The 17,866-nt window shown below is 39.8% G+C and overlaps 1 protein-coding gene across 2 annotated transcripts in view; it reads left to right on the plus strand.

The window, feature by feature from the left end:
• Positions 1-17,866, plus strand: part of prex2 (phosphatidylinositol-3,4,5-trisphosphate-dependent Rac exchange factor 2) — a 240,000-nt gene that overhangs the window by 2,420 nt on the left and 219,714 nt on the right. The window contains exon 1 of one of the 2 annotated variants that reach the window (XM_037534147.1): positions 1,067-1,190. The exons of the other annotated variant lie outside the window; for it this stretch is intronic. The gene's annotated coding sequence lies outside the window, so the exon portion shown is untranslated. Of the gene's footprint in view, positions 1-1,066; positions 1,191-17,866 lie in introns of those variants that run through there. 2 annotated transcript variants of the gene reach the window in all.

A 17,866-nucleotide genomic window follows, 5' to 3' on the forward strand; every position in this document is an offset into this window, starting at 1 on the left:
TTCTGAGAAAAGAAGAGTAGTTGGTTTCCCAGTAGAGCAATTTATTTAATTGCAATTTACACCTGGGGATTTTTATTTGATTCGACTCTAGAAAGCGATAAGAACAGGAGTACTCAGTCTTGGAAACACATACTAAGAAAGTTAAGCAGTGATGTCACATGTTTCATTCATGTGGAAATGGTCATATTTGAATCAATTCAGTTTTGTTTCAGTGAGTTTTCCCTGCTCAGCACAGCTGATACAGCTTATCAAATGATTTATCAAGACGTTCTCTGTTGGATCAGGTGTGCTGTAGGCAGGGACACTGGATACTAAGCAAGATCTAGGTGCATTAATGGATGAAGATCCAAAGGGTTTCTTCGGGGATGCAGCAAATTCCTGGACACTACATACCTTGAAGGGGAAGAGCACCGATTTTTCAAAATGTTTGTGTAATTCTATTGTGGAAAGCTAATAAGTCTTTCTTTCAGAGTGGGTTGATGTGAAAGGGTGCATGGTAGAGAAATTCAGTTTTCGGCAAATGGCCTTATAATATTATTGTGTACCTCCCTGAAGTAGAAAAAAATGATTTTAGGCCAAAATCTTATCTCAAAATTATGTTAACACAATTTCTTAGGACTGCATATCTCAGGCCTCAGGCAGTGTCAAGGCTTGAGAAGCGCATTACCGCTCACGTAATTGTGTACGGATACCGCAGAAGCATTGTGTTCAAGTGCGGTCGAGGTCCGTCTCTTGACCACCTCCGAATGTGGTTTGAGGGATCAGACTGTAATCAGATCACTGTGCGTCCTGGGTGTGTTGCACCTGGTTTCTCATACGGTCAAGTGAAATGCGACCGTGATTTGATCACTGGAAATGCATGTTAATACAAGATCTAAATTCTTTAGAATTATATGTCAAGCCACTCTGAAATTTTGATAATTTGGTGGAATTCCCCCTTAAGAGCAGAGTTTAACACTGAGTAACCTTTTGCACAGATAATCAGATGTTTATTATGTTTTATTTGGACATTATTATGTTGGGTTCTTTCCTGTATCGAGTTCTCATGGGCTGCTAATGGAGAGGAGGTCTGGTCGAGTTCACTGTTGGAATTTTGGGATGTCTGTTGGATGCCTCTGCCATGCATGGACCTGAATTCAGAGGATATCATGTTGTAAGCGTGACAAATGGGCCTGTAAGGGATTGCACAGGTAAATTCTGAATTACAGACACTTAGGCTGGCACAGATTGTGCATTCCAGCCTTACACTCATTACAATCTATTGTATAGACCTAAGGCTGTAATCCTCAGGTTTATTGTGTAGACCTAAGGCTCTGATCTTCACCAGCACTGGATGAATAGCGTAAGCTTAATGGTATTATAGAATAAACAGAGAGTCAAAGGCAGGAAGGTGAGGAAATGGTCTTAGAAATGCAACTATACAACTATGTGTATGAAACAAAGGAGTCATTTCCATGCCTTGGATAAGGAAATCACTTGTATATGGTGGCTCAAGGTATGCCAGGTATACAGTGATCACTAGGGCTCTGAACTGGTTTGAGGAATGAAAAGCAAAAAGAAAACAGTGTTTTGCTTGGAAAAAAAAAATTTTTTGGACAAAAAATATAAACATCATCTGCTGTTCCTTTACAGAAACATTAGTTTGAAATATCTGCATATCTGCATCTACATAATTCTCAAATGAAGAACCAGTTGAGCTTAATATATAGAATCTTATTTGCTGTTTTTATCTGTTTATAAAACACTGCATGTTGTTAATAAGCTTCAGCAAACTGTATTCATTACTTTCTATAATGTAATTACATAACTATCAACATGAATGCAGAGCCTGTGAACACGGTTTCCCTTTTATATCTCTGTCATCCAGTGAGAGCAAAAGCGGCTGCACGTTCCAACTTATGAGTATATATTATGTTTATCATGTGTACTTACGTATTTATTATATATCCCGTAAGTGCTTCTTCTGTGATTGTAGCATCTCATGCTTGTTCATACAGCATGTGGATTCTTGTTACTGTGGGGGCTTTCGGGGGAACTGTAGGTTTACGCTTTGTTTTGTTAGTTTGCTTGCTTGTTGATTTATCCATAGGTCTCCTGCAAGCACTGTAGTCTGCTGAAAGTGCTTAAGGTACAACTTTAAAAGCCATTCAAAAGCTGGATTTGAACAAGGTGGCTACAGTTGCAGGTCATGGCAAACTACAGTGCAGCTGGGTTTCAGCCTTTACTACTGTGGATGGTTTGAAGTAGGGGTGATCGAATCCGCTTAGAGTTGATTGTGTTTTTATTCTGTTTCCTGCTGAGTCCTGCTGGTCACCAGCCACAAAACACTGATGTATGATTTATGACAGTGAAATATGATGATGATGGAATATCATTACCTTGATAAATGAAGTCATGACAAAAATCATCAGTTAGAACATTTACCAACTGCATGTTTCATTAAAAAGTGATTTAGGCCCAATCCTGTTTCTTATGTTTATACCTACTCTTTGTTTTGGAGTGTCACCTTGCCCCTTGGAACTGAGTTGCAAGTTTTAGTGGTTAAAATCTTCCTCTATGAAATAAGACAACCCTCAAATAACAGGCTATTAGCAGTGTTCTGTAGGTGACCCTGCCAGTCTGCTATTTGCCAGCTTCATTGTTCGAATTTTCCTGTTGTCAGAATATAACCGCTGCAACATTTAGGTGGAACTGGACATTTAGCTACCTAGCTAACAAGACATCAGCATGCTACTAGCAATTTTTATACTTGTCATGAAGAAAAGGACCATAATACACTGAACCAATATTAAGCTAAGATAATACAATGATACATTTCTAACAGAGAAAATACTCACATTTGTGGGTTTCCTTGGTCGCTCGCTCAGCCATATTGCCTGTTTTTCTTATTCTCGCAACACTCTGGAGTCTGCCTCTGAAAAAACTCTGGAGGGCAATGATGCCCTAACACTTTAAGGCCTTACCCCTCTATCTCAACAAAAATCAGGACACCCCACCCCTAGGCATGATAGTGCTAAATGGAGGGCTGGGGCTAAGTGGTAGGGACAAGTGGTGAAATGGGGTTGGGCCTTAGGCAGAACTGTGTAGGGGTTTGTGAGTTCAAATCAAATCCCGCTAAGAGCATTATTGGTCAAATATAACTGGATGTGGTGATGAACGTATCAGGCCTCACTAAAATGAAATGTTGTTATATGCATTGCTTATTGTGAAAAAAAAAAGGATCCTACAATTATAGTTTTGCCTTATTGATACCATACCTACCTATATATAAGTGACTAAACACTTTTTATCCATCCACAAAAAGCTGCGAATGCACACAGCATGTTTGAGCCTTGTTCTCTAACTGGCATCCAAGTTTTGCGAAACTGCTTGCAACCCCCACTACCCCCATTATTTTCCCACCAGTTAGCTTCCTAAGTGCTATGGGAACCTTTTGCAGTAGAGCAGGGCTAAGGGCACCGTGTTGTGTGTCGTTAAGGAGGTTATTTCCCACACCGTGTGTGTATGCGCACATTCCTCGGTCAGAGTCTGTGCCACAGATGGTTCCAATGTAGGTACAGAGGATTGTTTTTGCTCTGACGAAACTACCGCTTTTCCTAGAAACATGTCATCTATGCCCATCCAGAGTTATATCATCAGCCTTCAGAGAGCGCCTGGCTATATTTTAAGAAACGGGCCCCTTGAGTGATGAAATATTTATACATTAGGAACACCACCCTGGGCCATGGTTGCATTTTTATTTAGAGTATGTGACTGGCTTTTTTTATGGAAAAACAATATTTTTCAGAGAACTTCCTTTCCTTTTTTTGCCAGGACCGAAGGGTTTTGTAATTTGTTCTTCTAAGACTCCATGCTATTTTAGCTCAAAAGGTTTCGCCTAACGCCTTCCTCCGCTGCACACAAATTTAAATGACTTCCAATTTGACTAAAACATCAATGTGGATTTTTTTTTGCAGTTTCTAAACAGCTAACTCTCAAAGCCTTGCGCTTTGTCCTCCTACGCATGATGGAGAGACCAGGGGAAGAACTTTCCTCTTATCAGCCAGAGTCTTTTGGAAAACGGCTTCCGAGGATCAAAGTCTCTGGAGGCAGCGCTCATCATCCATTATAGTATAAAAAAAATTCAATTTTATCTATTTTGTCTTCAGAAGTTTATAGACACCTCCTCACCCAGCGTTTCTTCTGAAATCAAGCATATTTATAGTGACTTTGTTTCTCTTTGCAGTAGTAACAGCCTCTGCTCTGATGGGAAGGCTTTATGCTAGATGTTGGAACATTGCTGTGAGGATATGATTGCATTCTGCCACAAGAACATTAGTAAGATCAAGTACTGATGTTGGATGATCAGTTCTGGATCCACTCCAGCTCTCCCTAAAGATATTGAATGGAGCTCCATCATTCCAGACACCACAGTTCCACTGCTCCACAGCCCAATGTTGGATAGGCTTTATAGCCCTCTAACCCCTGCTTGGTAAAGGGTATGGTAACCTTAGGCTCATGTGTAGCTGCTCCAGAGCATCCCATTCTATTGGCAGTGGTCTATGGAGATGTGGAGTTCAAATGTTTGGCCAAAATAAACAATATTTCAAAGGTGAAAAATCCAAAAAAGGATGCTGTAAGTCAATTTCCAAAGAAATGTGGTTGAATTTAATCATTAAGCTAGAGATTTACACTCCTAGTCAGCAGACTGAAGACCTGTGGGGGCTGTAATGAAGTGAGTGGAGGTTGCCCTATTGAAAACAATGCCTGACTGCAGGGCTCTGTTTTGTTGTCTGGAGGAGCCAGAGAATCTGTGCCATGCTGAACACAGGGCATTCTGTATGCGCTAGCTCTGGGCGGAGGGCGTCTGTGCCAGACAATATGGCTCCCCGTTGGGACAAGCTGAGAGATATTGCCAGCGGGGGTTCTGATGCTAGAGCCTGGGCTTGGTGCCTTCACTTGTTAAGCATATTTCCTGGTGGAGGAATTCCTGAGAGGTTAAAAAGTGCAGGGAACAATGGTGGACATGTTGGCCTCAGACTTTAGCTTGATGTTTGTTGATGCTGTGCATTTGTCTGATCGGTTAAAAGAAATTGTTCGGTGAACAATCAGACTTACATGGTTTCCCACTTACCCCACATGCAATCGATCGGCCAAGACATGTTAGATGTCCAAATTTTGCATCTTCAACTTTACTTGACTAACAGTGCTATGAAACGCTGGGAGTCAAAAGTCACCCAAATCTTTCCATAAATACATGTCAAAATCTTCATATATTTGCTTCAAATTATGTCGATAAGGTATGTAAACATGTTAAAGTAAAGATTTCACATTTAAACTCTGGTAGGCCAGATGCAGGGGAAGTTGTAAAACTCTACACAGGTACATAGTGTTAGCACAGTAATACCTGTGCTAACAAATAAAGTCTTGCTTACTGTAAGCAATATCATATAGGGATAAACTTACGAAAATTAGGAGCAGAGACCTTAGTTGGCATCACCTGGCACTTGATTTGGACAGTAGAATGGCTATATTTGTGTTCTATATGTCATGGCCAGGGCAGCACAGTGACACAGTGGGTAGCATTGTTGCCCCAAAGCAAGAAGGGTCTGGGTTCGATTCCCCAGCTGGGCAATCAGGGCCCTTTCTGTATGCAGTTTGCATGTTCTCATGTCTGCGTGGGTTTCCTTCCCCAGTCCAATGACATGCAGCCCGGCCAATTGGATGCTAAATTGCCCCTAGGTGTGAATGTGTGTGTCTGCCCTGCTATGGACTGGTGACTTGTCCAGGGTGTTTTCTGCCTTTTGCCCGATGAACCCTGGGATACGCTCCAGCACTCTCTGCAACCCAGAAGGATAGGTGGCTTGGAAGCTGGATGGATGGATGTCATGGCCCCTGGTTCTTATCAGTGTAAAGCAATCTGACTTAATACGTTTCTCTACACATGAACCACTCTGAATGACTTTGTTTATATCCCAATGATTACATTATGTAGAAATTGAGAAAAATTGGTGGAGTTCCTCTTTAAGGAATTGGTCTCCACTAAAGGGTTACACAATTGTGTCCTGGTCTCTTGATGAGCCAAGAACAGTTGCTGGCTTCGGTCCTGAGATGGAGGAAGTGTCCTTTAGGACTGTCTCTGAGATTAGAATGGCTTATGCAACTGCTCATTATAGATCTTGATAGTGGGAGCTTTCGACATAGTTATGTTTATCTTAGATAGCTGGAAGCCAAGAAAGTGACAGCTCCCCTTTAGAAAAGACTCTGAAGGAAATGAACACAGAGAGGTTTGAAGAACTGTTCTTTGCTGCATTTTGCTGTTTTTTTGTATATTTGACTCTGGGGAACTATGTGCCCCAACCATTGAGTTTGATAAATTGGTCCAAAGCATCTGACATTTAAATGTCCAATGAATTCAGTGATGAGCACATATAGGACAAATAGTACAGAGAGAGAGAGAGAGAGTGAAGGGAATCCTTTCATGTCCTGCTTTCTGCAGAAAAACAGGACCTCCACTCCATCTAATATGTTCCCCGGAGCCTCAGCGCAGTATTAAGTGGTCTCTCTGTAGCGTTTTCCTTTGCAATGGTTTGTGGGTTAGAAGAACTGACCACCCGAAGTCATGTTTTAAAACCTTGATAATAAAACTTGTTAAAAAAAGTGAATTGTGGCACCATAAAAGCTGCACTGGATTTATTTTCCTTTCAGGCCTTTGCGCTCTTTCATGTCTCCATACTCTGTTTTATATGATCTCCAGTGAGACATTATTCCTTTTCTGAGGAAATCATTTCTCATGTAAGTATATTAATCATTGCTGCGCTCTGTGATCTACACCAACTGACTATATCATCAGCATTCACTGCCCATTTTATCGGCTCCATCTACAATATAGGTGCACTTTGTAGTTCTACAATTACAGACTGTAGTCCATCTGTTTCTCTGCATACGTTGTTCGCCCCCTTTTACCCTGTTCTTCAGTGGTCAGGACCCCCACAAGACCACCACAGAGCAGATATTTTTTGGGTGGCGTTGTACTGGTATGAGTGGATCAGACACAGCAGTGCTGCTAGAGTTTTGAACACTCACTGTCCGCTCTATTAGATACACCTTGTTGGTTCACCTTCATCATCATCATCATGTGTCAGTGGTCACAGGACACTGTTGGCTGGATGTTTTTGGTTGGTGGACTGTTCTAAGTCCAGCAGTGACCATGAGGGGTTTAAAAACTCCAGCAGCACTGCTGTGTCTGATCCACTCAGACCAGTGCAACACTCACTAACACACCACCACCATGTCAAGGTCACTGCAATGCTGAGAATTGGAGTTTTGACTTGGACTTTAAAATAATTTTGCCTTGAATGACCCTATATCTTAATTAAGTTCATTTTATTCAACTAAATAATTAAAAATTCCATTTTGTCATGTCTAGTCTAATAATAATGCCTCTGAACCCAAACGTTTCAGTAGCAGCTGTTTCAGTAGTGACAATTTTAGATCATATTGAGCATAAATTAAAAAGCACCAGCTTGTACATGACCAGCAAACGCAGCTTTGAACAGGTTTGCACACATGAAATCAAAATATTTTTTTCATTAAAGGACAAAAAGTTTACTTAATTGCCAAAAATTTGTGTTTGGGATGTTACTGCTCACCATGTGGTACTGAGGGACAGGGATGCAGTCTAAAATGCAGGGGTGTGGCTAAATTAAGGCTCTGCCTATGGACTAAGGCTCGTAGTGAATATGTTTGACATGAATCCGTTTGGCAGCATTTTTTGAAAAAAGTTTTTTTGATTTAAAAATGAACCTCATGGTAAATGTAAATCTTTCAGCTTGACTTTAAAATAAATCAAAAAGATGTTCAGCTTATTACCATCTCTATTAAGGCATAAAAAGGTCATAACATGATCCTTGTAAATATCTAAGGTCTGAGTACTTCATTGTTTTTAAAGAGTTTTTTTTTTTTTTTTTTTTTTTACTGTGGGACCACATTTTGAACTAATTTACTAGAATGGTCCATATGGCATATGGCAGTACGCGTGTGAAATAAGTACGTCCTCTTTTGTACTGAAGTGCCATGTGCACAAATTATTACTACTATTGTTTTCTACTTTTATTCTCATTATTGGCATTATAGGTGATATCGGTAAGTTTTTTTAGGGAACTGAAATTCAAGCACTTTTTCAGGTTGTTAAACTGTTGTGCTGATATTTACACACTCCTACAAGACATACGTTTGATTGTACAGCTATGCCAAAGATGAAGTTTAGAAGCACTCATTTTATATCATATGCTGGATTTCACTGTAGGTAACTTTGATGTATAAGGGCCTTTGTATGTTTCTCTGTGTGTTCTAAAATGTGTTGAATTACAGCAAACACATTTTCTAAATGGGCAGACCTTTGGTGATTTGTGGCTCACTTTTAGATTCTTCCTTGAATGTGTGGCTCCTTTAACATAATTGAAGTGGAATTCCCTTTAAAAAAATCTGCACAATTCAGTGGTTGAAAGGTAAATAAAGTCATTCATACTGGCCTTATGTGAGATGCTACATTGTATGGAGAGAGACAGACTTTACAGTGGTGGTGATAGTAACCAGGGATGGCAATGTCTATTAAACAAATATAGCCATTTTATTTATAATCCAAAACCACCAGTGAACCTACTGTCTTCTGAGTTGTTATATGTGATGTTGATGATGGTAAAATAGTCGTAAATCTGAAAAGGCTTTGGGGACTATTTTCCCTCACAATGCTGTGAATGAACCTCTCCAACGTCAATAGATTTGAAGACCAAACGCTTCTCAAAATGATCGTAAAATAATGTCTCAGACGTCAAGAATTGTTTTCATAACCATGTCATGTAATAACTTTCTGTGAGTTTGTAGAAACATTAAACTCTGACCACCACTCTGAACAGTTCTGAGGTGCCGAGTTCCTCTCCAGTGTTTCACATCAAACCACTCGGAATGACTTTGTTTCGTTCTTAACCATTTAATTATGCGGAAATTGTGCTTCCCTTTAAGGGCCAGTATCACTTCATATGGCTTCATTTTTTCAGGCTGAAGTATGTGTTTTAGGTTGAACAACAAAATATGTTTACAGTACAGTAAGGATGTTCTGATCTGATCCACTGCAGACATTTAGACTGCTTAATTAGCTTCTGAAATCGTGCATCAGTGCAGCCACAAAAGCGGCATAACTACAATACAAAAAGGAAGGATCAGACCTGAACTGTGCTTAACATTGCTAATACCGGATCTACTGAAATACGCCTGGGTCAGCTCTGATCTCCATTCATTAGGATATTCCTGCAGAGCAGGTTTCTTATCTGAAAATGAGTTGTGGAGCTAATCACAATTTGTGCTTTTAATTGAATTTAGTCGGCGTGTATCCCGTAGTTGTGGTCCTCTCACTGTAACTACAAAGCCCAAAACTAGCTAATACGTGGGGTGATGCTGAAATGTGAAACCACAGACTTCCTGCCTGGGGGTTTCAAGGGTCAGAGAAATGCCATTTACTGCCATTTACTGTGGCTTACGTTAAAGTATCACAGAGCCTGATGGCGTCAGACACATCTTGATTAGAAAGCAGTGTTGAGCTTTGCGTTACTGCGGTAAGTCTAGCTGTCACGCTGCAGTCTTGCCAATTATATTACATGCAGTCTGGAGCCTCATTAAATGACCTTGTTAATGATGACTCTTCTTTGGAAATCCTAGTGTAGAGCTGCACTTTATATGTGTCTGGAATGCTGGTCCTGGACACAGTAGTCCTTTTCTTGCACTGGCATTTGTTTACTAGCATACCAGGCCATGCATGTGCATTATTGTTTGGTTGAACATATGGTTAGTCCTAAGCTGAATGGGGTACATATCCTCTGGACCAGGTGTTCAGCACAGTTTTGGAGGTTTCCCTACTCAAACTCAACCACTAACCTTGTGATTAAAGGATTAGTGTAATCAGGGGTGTTTTAGCAGGTAAATCAACAAACTGCGCTGGACACCAGCCCTCCAGACTGTGCATCCCTGCTCTGGTAAGATAGACACGGTCACTCCTCCTAAAGAGTCACAGCACCATGTCCTCCGTTGTTTCCTGCCTGTTGATCTAAAACCTTCACCACATTGCCCAAAAAACACCAGGCTTATTTAGTAGCAGTCAAAAGTTTGGATACATCCCGTTGAATATATGATTTTAATAGAAACATCATAATTGAAGTATTTAATTCTGCAAGTATGGTATATGGTATTATGGTTTATAGATGGAAACAGGTAAGCAGGCTGTCCCCTTGGTTTGGACTTCAAGACCCGGACTGAATGCCTTGCACATTAGATTAATTACCAACATAATTAGGTTCAGACATTGGAATCAACCAATCACATTTTGAATAACAGTCATACTTCTGGGAGTTCTAGATAAGCCATTGACTGTAAATACGAGCTGTAGTCTTGAAGGACTTGTAAGAAATGGAAAACAGTGGTGGTAGCTCTATGCCAGGATTTTACTGAAAGAGACACTATGGAACTGATACATACAAAGTCAAATATATCCTAATGTCTGACACAAGTTTCAAATGAAACATACATAATGTCTTCGGATTGTCTTCATTCTAGAAAGGCCACAAAAGATAAAAGCGCAACAGTGTTCGATTAGTGCTAATGTACTATTACAAATCCCATAGGGGTGCTAGAAATGAACATTAAGTAAAAGGTTATTAAACAATAGTAAAAGGTAAAAGTAAAAGTGAATATTAGTAAAAGGCAGCCTTTAACATCATGTCTTGTCCTGGGAATCATGTCACAGCATGCAATCAACAAATGTTAGTTAACATATTTTGTTTTTCACTCATAAAAATCTAAAATATTTTTCTGTTCTTATGTTTGAATATCGTTAGTTTTAAAACGAGGATATTCAAACAGCAAAAATGCTTAAAATGTTCCTCCCAAGTCATCTGTAATGTAATGTGGGTGGAAGTCATAAGACTGTCTGCTGTAACTGGAGAAGACATGGGGTTAACTGCTAGCATCCTGACCTTTGATCCTTCTAACTCAAACAGCACTCCCCCCACTCTCCAGCCCCTACATGCTACTCCTCCTGCATATGTTCCGTCCATTATTTCCAAATACTTTGTTGACAAGAAGTAGTGTTTTTCCACTTGCTATGTGGAAGATCATTAAGATTCTAATCTCGCTAATACGTTTGTATTTGCTTTTTCCACTCCGAGGCCTAAAAGAGCTCTTCGCAGTCTAAAATGTTAACCATCATCGCCCCGCTCTCTCTAGTTCTCATTGCTTTTCACTGGAAAGGACTTAACTACCTCCCCAAGGTTCAGAGCAGGCAGACGGCCCATTCTGAACCCACGCTCTGTTGAGAGAATATGCAGATACTTCTCTTCTCCTTGGACGTTAAGATTCTTCTCATGAAGTCAGACTTCATCCAAAGCCACAGTAAAGGTTCTCATAGTAAGTCAGGCCTCATTTTTGCAGGCGTTGAAGCATATTTGAACAATATTGTTCTGCAAGGAGAGCCATTAACCCCACAGTTGGCATGAGGGATGATTTTGATAGCTTTGGTAATGTTTGCGGAACCTGAGCATTTGGTGAATTTTCATCATTCAGTTTTTTATTAGCTTTTTTAACCAAAGGCTGAGGGAGAGGTTTGAAGCGACTGGCTAAATTGGCATCATTTGTGTCCCAGTTTGGTTTTTTTGTGTCTCATTTGTTAAAAAAAGATTTGTTGAATGCCCTGTTCTCTTTCTGGAGGAGCACTGGTTTAAAAAAGGGAAGCAAATTGGTGCCACCCAGAAATGGGCTAAACCACAAGTAGGCTTGGCAACATGATGGCGTTTGTCATTATCATGAAAAAATAGTCCCTCCTCCTTCAATGTTCTGTAGGGTTTGAAGACTATCATCTTCCTGGACAGATTTAATAATATTGATTTAGGATCATCATCTTAATATTGATCCTGGGTAGAAATGCTAATACTGACTCACTACCATCGTGTTCTTGCTGATCCTGACTAGATTTACTAAAGTTGATTCAAGGCCATCATCTTCATGTTGATCCTGATTAGATTCAGAACCCTTTATTCATCTTTATGTTTATACTATCCATCCATTCTCTAAGCCGCTTCTCCCTCAGGGTCGGAGGGGGTGCTGGAACCTATCCCAGCGGTCATCGGGCGGAAGGCAGGATATATGTTTATACTAGATAGACTTATTAATATTAATAAAGAATCATTTTCATGTATTTACTGGATAAGATTTATTAATCGTCCTCATTTTCATTCTTTATAGTTTTGCTAATGCTGGCTTAAGACCATCTTCATATTGATCCTGGATTCATTAACAATGTTGATTTAGGACCATCATCATCATGTTAATCATGGTTACATTTACCTATGTAGATTGAGGGCCATCATCTTCATATTGATCCTTAATAGATTTACTAATGTTGATTCAGGACCATCATTGTCATGTTAATCTTGGATGGATTTACCTATGTAGATTGAGGGCCATCATTTTCGTGGTGATCCTGGATGAGGATAGTGCAATAATATGTTATTTTAGGTATATATTTTGTGTATTTAATACTGTGCTACTTGAGGGGCCATTACATTTCTGTTGATTTTGGATAGATTTGCTTATGTTAATTCAGGACTATCGTCTTCATATTAGTCCTGGATAGATTTACTAAAGTTGATTCAGAATTTCATCTTCCTATTTATCCTGGATAAAAAGGTTAATTTTGGACTATAATCTTGTTGATACTGGATACATTTTCCAAAGTTGACTCCATACCATAATGTATCATAAGGTTCATGTTGATTCTGGATAGATTTACTGTTGATGATTCAGGAACACCACCTTTTTGTTGATCCTGGATTTATTTGCTGTAACGATGATTCAGGGTTAACACAAAGAATATGTCAGCGGTGGTCCAGATTTAGTATTAGCAGATCAGGAACAGAAAAGAAATGATGTTCCTGAATCACCATGAGCACATCTATCCAGGATCAACGTGGTGTTGATGGCTGTGTGTCAGAATCTGCAGATGGAGAAGGGACTGCTGTGGTGATGACCCTGGATTTACATTGCTATTGCTAATTCATTAATCAGGTTTTCAACAAGCAGTGTAAAGAAACTGCATAAACTCTGTAGTAACAAGTTGGTGATTGGATATTTATGCCCATTATGAGATCATTTTTTATTCATATAACGTTTCTTATTTATTTCTGTGAAAGCTGAGTATAAAATGTCATTGTATTCATAATTCTTCAGCCTTTTTTAAAATGTAGAACTACTGTTTTTCTAGTGCAGTTTTCCTTGTTCCTACGTGGTAGAATCATTATACATATTGTGTATCACAGAAGTGTCTTTTTTATCGTTACTTTTTCCATATCGCCCACCATTAACAAGAAATGCACTGAATAGAAGAAGAAGGCAGATTAGTCAGCTTTGAGGCAGCCTTGCAGTGGGTAAAGCACAGCAGAGCAGCGCTGATTATAGGCTATTTCCATTCCTGGTACTTTCAGTGGTCTTCATCTTCCAGCGTTTGGGTGTCATGTTTGTGAATGTGCCGGGCTAGTGAGGGCTTTTAGAGGGCTCCAGCCGGTGAGTTCCTTTTGCTTTTGTTTCACAGCGAGCAGGATTTCCTTCCTTCCTGGCCCTCCCCTGCTTTACATTGTGCTCTGGGCTTCCTGTGCCGTCGCTCCATTCCACAACTTTGGCAAAGGAGCCACATGAGTGATTCCACAAGGCTCAGTCTCAGACATGTGTAAGACTGGATGAATTAGAACCCATCTGTATCTTTAACCCCCTTGGATCCTTATTGTATTACTTAATTATTAAGCCCAATACTTTATATTTAGTCATTGAATTATTTGGTAGCTCCTGTGAATCTATGATATAGACAAAATACTAACACTGCGAATACAATGATTTATATTGTGATGTATGTTGCCTCATATTGCAGTTGCAATATGGCTTGCAATTTATATTAAAAGTCATAAATATCTTCTCAATAGACATGTAGTCTTTTAGCCTGGTGGATGAATAAGGTGCCTTTGATTCCTCTTGTGCCAGCTGCCCTTCCAAACCAGTGTACGTGTGACAAATGCCCACGTAGAGGGTATTGGGCATCAATGGCCACTTGTGAGGCTCGCATGCCATGTAAAACGGGCACTGACACAAGAACCCTGTGTTGAGGTTGGCATGCACCACACCCCCGGCCTCCTGGCCTCGCTCAAGGGGATTCCTTGTCTGTCTTCCAAGTCTTCCACCACCTGAAAGTGACTCTCTGTACTGAACCTCTGATCTCCCAGCACACAACATTCCATTCATAGATCGATTTGGCTGTATTAATGGAGTTCATTTAATAAAGCAATATGTTTATTTCTTATTATAGGAAGGCATATTTTCAGTTATTGGTTCCTGGTAAACACATACAGAAAGTCCCAGAATCTTTTTCTTTTCTGTTCATACCTTTAAAGCAATATCAGATTCAGTCATGTCAGTCAGATGATAATCATTTGCTGTCTGCAGATTGTTTCTATAGTTTTCCTCTGAAATCTTACATTTGTTAAAATGGACATTTGGACAACAGGATGTCATACAGTCCCAGATACACAATATGAATTGAACGTAAGCTATGTGCTTAATTGTAAATATAATTTCATTTAAACAGTATTGCAAAATGAAAGTAATTGAAGAGGACTCATCTTTTAAAATGATTGTTTTGGACTTGACTTGACTTGGACTCGATCCCTTTTAGACTCTGTCTTGACTTGATTTGGATTATTCAAAGTCTCGGGCTCATCTTGAACTCAGTAAAGGTGTCCTGACTACAGTCCTAGTCAGAAACCAGGTAATTGTTTGAGATGAGTGAACAACTCAAGCATGTGATTTAAGAATGCAGTTTACACGATGGTAATTGGCAAGGTATAAGATTTAATAATTAGGATGCTGTATTAGTCTCATAGCTCCAATGCAGAACTAAAGAAGAAAGAAGAAAACATCAGACACCAAACATGGCTTGGCTTGACTTCAAGTTTGAATGCATCCTAGTGGACAAGCATACATATAGGATGCTATGGGAACTGTCTGAATTCCTGAAATAGGGAGTTCTGGGGTGTAATTGGCAGACAAACACTCCTGCATTTTTTCCTGCGGTAGATGCCTCTCTATACTCTGTAACCACTGGAGCTATTGGTAGAAGCCTTCACAGCTGCGGTTCGTCTTGATACACTATTACGATGCATCTTCTCATCTCATGCTTTATCTAAAGCTTTAGTTTTAGAGTTTTTTTACACTGTCATTCTGACAGATTGCAATACACTAGAGGAAGTGTAGGGGGCAGTATGGCTTGTGTTGTTTCAGTGCACCATAAAAGAAGAAACATAGAAAAATTGTAAAACAGCAAAGGGAGAGGTAAAGGAAAATATAACAGTGAGATTATTCAATTGAACAAATAATAACTGAATAACTGATTATAGAAATAATCATTATTCATCTCCTCCTTTGAAAACAATAATTAAATTTACTTGAACATAATAGCCTTTCCCACCTATTTAGTTTAGTCTGGACCTTTGGACTTTCCATTTTGGTCCAAACCAAAATAGCAGGTGTGAAAGGTGCCTTGGACCACGGTCCGGATCAAAGGAAAAAAAAATTGGACCGACCACATAAGGATCAAACTGAGCCATGGTTTAGTTTGTTTCCGAGGTGAAAACTCTTTTTTGGTTAGTAAAGACTTTTGGACCAATTGTAGGAAGTTTAGGGAGTCTGTCATCACCCATTAAACAATGGACGAATAAAAAAAAATGGAAGAGAAGTAAAAATGAGATGTGGTAGTGGGGAGAGGAGGGGACAAAATATTTAATAGGAATTTGGTTTGACGAAAAAGACAAAAATCTACTTGGAAAAATGCATGAAAATGCCGAAAGCACCTTATTTTCGGAGACGATAACAGAGAGAGAATAAGACAGGCTAGGGGAGCAGTGCCACCTGAAGATGAAGAAGCAGCAGGAGGAGTATGTAAAGGTAGTGTAGTGGCAGGGAAATACATCTGTTCAATCATTTTTCTCCATTCATTCCAGCCATTGGAAAAGGCTACCCGCCGTACTGACAACACACCGACGTCAGACGCACACTCTTCAGTGTCAAATATAGGAGATGCAGCCCACATAGGTAATGACGATAGGACGACAGCTCTTTAGTGCACTCACTAAATTCATGGTCTGGACTTTCAGATGTGAAAACAGCCTAAGAAACTTGACCAAACTAAACTGTTTGGTCCTGTAGTAAGATTCATTCAATAGTCATTCACCTGCATGTCACTATAGTCTGACTTAACTCTAATGTGAAACACTTCTCAGTGATACTTGCATTTGTTAACAAATTTTCATGAGCAAAATTACATTCATTTCAGTGGAAATCGCTGCAGTGAGTGATTTTATGCAACAGAAATTTTGACACATATATATTTTGGTGAATTTTGACACACAGATTTTGCTCCTCTACCAATAATGCTAATGCTATGGTTGTCTTGACTTCTGAAGGGGCAGCACTGAACCTCCAAAATGAGGAAATGCTGATTTTAGCACAAATCTTTTAAAATTTGCTCCCCAGTGACTATAAATAAACACATGAAAGAGACTAAATGATACATAGTCAGTCAGGAGACTGTATTATTATCTTTATTTCTGTGATGACACCGTTTGTGGGACACGAGTCAGCCAGTATGCTAAGGGCTATGTTAGCGCCATCACTAAATGCAGATGCACACACTCCACTGCCACCAACCCCGACTCACTGCGCAGCACTATACACTTACCAGTGTATAATTACTGTTTGATAGAATTATGTTCACTTTTATTTCACTGTTGTTTATGGTTCGTGAATTAGCTAGCTTGCTAACAGCGCCAACATTTTGAAAGCCTCGGTCTTGCCTATTCGTGTACAAGATTCCCAAAATTTGGAAATACTATGCATTGTGTAGTAAATTTTGCAGGTGTGCTCGTCGTTGCTTCTAGGGAAACGCAGCTTCTTTGAGATTATGATTACGTGCATATTCACAAAAGTAAAAATCACCTTTAATACTGAACCATTGGTATGCAAGTAAATGTGGTTGGAGAGTGTGAGTGGCAGTAAAGAACTGTGAACTGTCAAATTTCTGTACACAGCCATCTGGGAAGAGTAAAAGGGGCACATATTGAGATTCTGTGATTGCATAAAACATCTTTAGTAACAAAAGTTCCACCTTCACTTTACCTACTAGCTAATGATCAATGACTCAGGACGGTTACTGGAGAAAGCGGCTTGAAGGACCATTGAGGTAGTTTTCTGCTTAGTGTTAACTTTGCAGGGTGCCATCCACATGCAGCCTGGTCTCTGTCAGCCGGGGGGGTCAGTGAGGGCCACCGTTCATTCTCTCACACAAAGATGGCATTGATCCTAGAGCCCTTCGAATGGGGCACTTCTGGCCAGCCCTTTTCATTCATTCAAGCCTGTCTCTAGGGACTTCCAAAAAAAAAAGAGAGAGGAAAAAATAAAGAAAAGACAGTGTTGTTGGGGTCTCTTTTCCACTCACAGCATCCAGTTTTGTGATGGAGCCTGGTGGTAAAGAAGCAGAGATTTCAAAGAGTGGTCCAAGAAAAGTTGGCCAGTGTTTATAGTTACTAAGGTTCTAATCAGTGGCACAATCATGTGCAATAGTTGTGCTGATGAAAAAACTGACTAAGGCTTAGAAGTGAAAATTCAGCTTAGTCACCATGCTCAACATCCAGGCGCCAGGCAGTCATGGGATTTTGGGATACTGATGCATGTTCAGCTCTGGAGCAAGTATAATGGAATCTGATTGGCCTAACCTCATTTGAAGTTGTATTGTACAATA

The sequence above is a fragment of the Pygocentrus nattereri genome, chromosome 24 (genome assembly GCF_015220715.1).
Source record: "Pygocentrus nattereri isolate fPygNat1 chromosome 24, fPygNat1.pri, whole genome shotgun sequence".
NCBI lineage: Eukaryota > Metazoa > Chordata > Actinopteri > Characiformes > Serrasalmidae > Pygocentrus > Pygocentrus nattereri.